Raw genomic sequence first — 6000 nt, forward strand, 5'->3', positions numbered from 1 at the left:
CACACTGACACCCACACACAGACTAACAGACACACACACACTCACACACTAACTCACACACTCACAGATACACACACTAACAGACACACACACACACTAACAGACACACACACACACACACACTCACTCACATCAACACTTTTTTACTTTAACCCCCCAGCCTCCTGCGGGGGTGGGTCATCTTTCTCCCTGGTGGTCCAGTGGCTGCTGGGCGGTCGAGGGGCGCTGGCGGACGGCTGGCGAGGGAGCACTTCCTCTGAGCACTCTGCTCAGGTCCCTCGCGCGCCGCAGTGAGGCTGGGAGCCGGAATATGACGTCATATTCCGGCTCCCAGCCTCACTCTGCGGCGCGCGAGGGAGCTGAGCAGACAGCTCAGAGGAAGTGCTCCCTCGCCAGCCGTCCGCCAGCGCCGCCCGACCACCCAGCAACCCGCCGGCATGTCTGTTAGCCGCAAGGCTAACAAGACATTTGCCTTGGGCATTTGGGGGCGGCTTTTTTTGCCGCCCCCTGGAAAATGCCGCCCAAGGCAAATGCCTTGTTTGCCTCGCGGCTAAAACGTCCCTACGTATAGGGTAAGGGATCTAGCGTGTGTCTGGAGCGTAATGTGTGTAGTGGTGCAGTGTGAGGGGTGCTGTAGTGTGTGTATATATATATATATATATATTTGGACGTATAGTATGTGTGAGGGGCGCAGTGTGTGTGTATGTAAGAGGGGAGCTGTGTGTGAGGGTGTTTTTATCTGCCGTCACATTCTAGGTTTCTCATTTTCTTTGTCTGTTAACTCACTGAGGGTTATTTTATACATTATATATATATATATATATATATATATGTGTGTGTGTGTGCTGTGTGTGTGAGCAAGGGTGCTGTCTGTCTGAGGGTGCTGTGTGTGAGTGAGGGTGTGCTGTGTGTGAGTGAGGATGCTGTGTGTGAGTGAGGGTGTGCTGTGTGTGTTTGGGTGCTGCGCTGTGTGTTTGGGTGCTGCGCTGTGTGTCTGGGGGTGCGCTGTGTGTGTTTGGGTGCGCTGTGTGTGTTTGGGTGCGCTGTGTGTCTGCGGGTGCGCTGTGTGTCTGGGGTTGCTGTGTGTCTGGGGTTGCTGTGTGTGTTTGGGTGCTGTGTGTGTCTGAGGGTGCTGTGTGTGTCTGGGGGTGCTGTGTGTGAGTGAGGGTGTGCTGTGTGTGAGTGAGGATGCTGTGTGTGAGTGAGGGTGTGCTGTGTGTGTTTGGGTGCTGCGCTGTGTGTTTGGGTGCTGCGCTGTGTTTCTGGGGGTGCGCTGTGTGTGTTTGGGTGCGCTGTGTGTGTTTGGGTGCGCTGTGTGTCTGCGGGTGCGCTGTGTGTCTGGGGTTGCTGTGTGTCTGGGGTTGCTGTGTGTGTTTGGGTGCTGTGTGTGTCTGAGGGTGCTGTGTGTGTCTGGGGGTGCTGTGTGTGTGTCTGGGGTGCTGTGTGTGTCTGGGGGTGCTGTGTGTGTGTCTGGGTGTGCTGTGTGTGTCTGGGGGTGCTGTGTGTGTGTGTGTGGGTGCTGTGTGTGTCTGAGGGTGCTGTGTGTGTCTGGGTGCTGTGTGTGTCTGAGGGTGCTGTGTGTGTGTCTGAGGGTGCTATGTGTGTCTGGGTGCTGTGTGTGTCTGGGGGTGCTGTGTGTGTCTGGGGGTGCTGTGTGTGTCTGGGGGTGCTGTGTGTGTGTCTGAGGGTGCTGTGTGTGTGTCTGAGGGTGCTGTGTGTGTCTGGGTGCTGTGTGTGTCTGGGGGTGCTGTGTGTGTGCCTGAGGGTGCTGTGTGTGTCTGGGGGTGCTGTGTGTGTGTCTGGGTGTGCTGTGTGTGTCTGAGGGTGCTGTGTGTGTCTGGGGGTGCTGTGTGTGTCTAGGGGTGCTGTGTGTGTGAGTGTATTTTTTCATTTAAATTTAAAAATATTTTTATTAATAAAATAAAAAAAAGTTATATGACCCCCCCTCCCTTCTTACCTTTATCCTGGGGGGGGGGGGGTCCGTTCTGCCATGAGGAGGGCCGTGCTGCCATGGAGGGTGCTGCCTTCCCTGGTGGTCCAGTGGTGAGAGTGAACTCTAGCCCCTGCAGGCTAGAGTTCACTCTCGCGAGATCTGAGCGTTGCCGCGGTAACCGCGGCAACGCTCAGAATCCCGCGAGAGGACCCGGCGGAGCTGCTGGCTAGAGCTCCGCCGGTCCTCTTTCCTGCGTCCCTCCCTCCCACACTCCCCAGGCGGCCGCATCTCAGTGCCTTTGGGCCGGTGAGGGAGATCTTTGATCTCCCCACCGGCCCATGGAGGCACTATGCAGGGCCGGCACTCGGGTAGCGCTGGCCCTGCAGGAGCCGGCTGGGGAGATCCTGTGATCTCCCCTGACGGCCTCGGCCCCACGGCCATCGCGGCCCACCGGGCATTTGCCCGGTATGCCCGATGGACAGTCCGGGCCTGCTGAGAACATTAAGGGTTATTGCCAAAGAACACCCTAATATGTGTTCAGCAACATCTCCTGAGTAAATGTATAGGTGTGTCAGGTTCTCTGGGGGCTAAAAGACCTTATTTGGAGGGTGCGCATTCCAGTTTTCCAACTTGGAATTTTCACAGCTGGTCATCATACACCCATGTCCTAGTTGGGACATTTTTGAAGCCGGACAATGTAATTTACCCTAACAAACTATATTTTTTGAAAAGTAGACAACCCAGGGTATTCAATATGGGGTATGTCCAGTCTTTTTTAGTAGCCACTTAGTCACAAACACTGGCCAAAGTTATCATGTATATTTGTTTGTGTGTTAAAATTTTTAAAAACTATTATGAATGCATGTTGGCCGGTGTTTGTGACTAAGTGGCTACTAAAAAATCCTGAACACATGCCATTTGCAATACTTTGTGTGGTCTTCTTTTGCAAATGGTATGCCATCATGGGGGTAATTCTCATTCCTGGGCTACCATACGCTCTCAAAGGCAACATAATCAATCTGGTAAATTTCAATGTGAAAAAAAGCCTTAGATTTGACCCTGTAACTTTCAAAAACACTATAAAACCTGTACATGAGGGGTACTGTTATACTCGGGAGACTTTGCTGAACACAAATGTTAGTGTTTTAAAACAGTAAAATGTATTACAACAATGCCGTGCCGTTTGTGTGTGAAAAATACAAAAAATGTCACTCTCACTGACAATATCATCGCTGTGATATGTTTTACTGTTTTGAAACACTAATATTTGCGTTCAGTGAGAGTACAGGTTACAGGGTTAAATATAGTGCTAGCAAATTCAATTCTCTGGACTTTCGGCATGGGTTGTCAGGGAGGTCCCCCAAATTGCAATCAATAAAATTACTTAATTATTCTAAAATATTACATAAATATGCATGTAGTATTTAAATATATGTACATATTTATATATTTGAAGTCTACGTGTATATTTCTGAAATTATTTATGTAATTATGTATATGGTCATATGTATATTTTGTATTATTTTTATTTATTTATATATATATATAATTTCATTCTAAGTGTATTCTGATATAAATATGTACATATATATATATTCATTTTAAAATACAGTTAGAATAAAATTACATATATAGATATATAATTTTTAAAAAATATTTTTAATTTTTAAAATTTATTTTTAATTAATTATTTCTTATAATATATATATATAGTTATTATATATATTATATATATATACATATGTAATTTTACTCTAAGTGTATATATGTATATAATAATACAAAATACACTTAGTATGACGTTATATATGATTGATATAAATATATATATTTATTATATATAGATATAATATATGTATATATATCATATACATATATATATATATATATATATATATATATATATAAACACAAAGATAAAGCACTGCGCTTACAGCAGCAGTAGGCTAGTATCCAACAGCTTAAAATACATAGTAAAAACAAAGAAAACGTTACCAGACTGTCTTACTGGAGATTCTTGGCTGATATCAGCATATCTAATGGCTAGTGTAGGAACTCACCTATTGAGGCTTGCCTTGACGTGGCAGGTGAGCTTATATATTCAAATGGCCATTGGAATAAAACTAAAGAGCCTCCATTTTGTTTAAATGTACATGGGGATTTAGGCCAGAGCGCAGTTAACGTTCTCTTTGTTTTTTTAATATATATATATATATATATATTTATATATATATATATATATATATATATATATATATTATTTTATTAACTTTATTTATTTATTTACTTTTTAAAAAAAATACTTTTTTCACCAGCAGTTCAGGCAGTTCCCCTGCTGGAACCACTATTAACACCTATTACGGCCATATCACATGGCCCCTAGGGGTCCTATTTTAGGGAGGGACTGTCTGGGCCGTTAGACAATCTTCCCCATAGAAGAAGAACACCGATTGCCGTCAGGGGAACGGCGGCGATCGGGTAAGTAGATATGGAGGAAGAGAGAGGGAGGTTAATTTAAAAAAAAAAAAATTGGGTTTTTTTTTTAACATTTAATTTCTCTTCACCCCCACAAGGCACTCAGAACAGGCAGAGCATCGGAAGTCTGCCTGATAGCAGACCTCACTGCCGGGTGCCACGTGGGGCAATTGGGAAGTGATCGCTCCAGGGTAGCGATCATCTTGCGGCCTGGCAGTGAGGGGGGTATTGCACGATGCCTTGACATTAAGGCATCTCTGTAATACCGTTAGAGTGGCTGGAAGTGATCATGATCGATTCCAGCGCTCTAATTAGGCACGGACATATCAAGTACGTCTACTGTCCTTAAGGACTGTTTTTTGTCGGACATACCTGATACGTCCAAGGTCAGGAAGGGGTTGAAGGGACATGCATCACTTTGAGACAATTATCTCATTCAAAAGCTTTAGCTGGGTTCTGGTACAAAGTGTCTGCAATAAGACAGAATTCCTTATTAATAGGGTATCCCCAGTCATTAATAATTGAAAAGGATAATGATTCTGGGGCATTTTTCTAATCTTTGAAATGTTCTACTGCTCTGTCCAACTCCTCCAGGATACTCAGTACTAGACTATACATTTTTAAAATAGCTCCCTTTTTACCTAGGGTCAGACAAAAATCTGGCTGAATGACATATGGTTTTGAATGGACTTATCTATGTTTTTGTGAACAACCAGTTAAACCTACATGTTAGGAGGCTTTCTCCTTGTATTTTTCTTGTGTTTCATTTGTTTGCATGATTTAGTTTTAGTTCTGTGTTTTTTTATGACCCAGTATACAGGACATATTACTTGTGCTCTACAACTAGCTTTAGTTGCTATCAACTACCCACCCCACCCCCTTGAGGACCACTGGTTAGTGGACACATTGTGAGGATATTTATGGGGTGATAAATATAAAAAAAAATGTAATAATTTTTATTAGATTAAAAATTGATATATTGACACTGTTCCCCTTGATTGATTTAAAGCGAAGAGTTACCCACTATTTAAACTCTTTTAAACCGTGGAGTACATTTATTAGAGAATTTGTATTTCTAATCACAAACTATTACAAAAATATAATTTATTGTGACAAATAATGAATAATAATAATATGTAACATGCATGCCAATAATCAGTGAATATTTAGGTATAACATAAGTATACGTATGGCAACAGTTTTGACACAATTACAGATGGTTCAAGAGCAACATATCCACATAGATGAAAATTTCAGCAAGATTTACTACAGAATACAGCACCACAGCATCACACAACAGCACACAGCTTACATCAATAAAAACTTTTGCTGCAAGTTTGACTCACACTGAGTTAACTCACTCACTGCTGGGTACAATTCTCACAGGAAAACACCTTTAATATTGCAACTAAAATATACAATATTTCTCACACAATTAAATTAATTAACTATTACTCCCATCCAGTAAAAGTTAACAGAATAATTCTAACCACATTTTTACATTGCAGAAGATTAATTTTCCTGATTAAAGATTGACTATACCTAAATTCAGATAAGTCACTATCTCTGCAAAATAGCTTGATATGCTATAT

This window comes from Pelobates fuscus, chromosome 3 (assembly GCF_036172605.1).
Source record: "Pelobates fuscus isolate aPelFus1 chromosome 3, aPelFus1.pri, whole genome shotgun sequence".
NCBI classification, from domain to species: domain Eukaryota; kingdom Metazoa; phylum Chordata; class Amphibia; order Anura; family Pelobatidae; genus Pelobates; species Pelobates fuscus.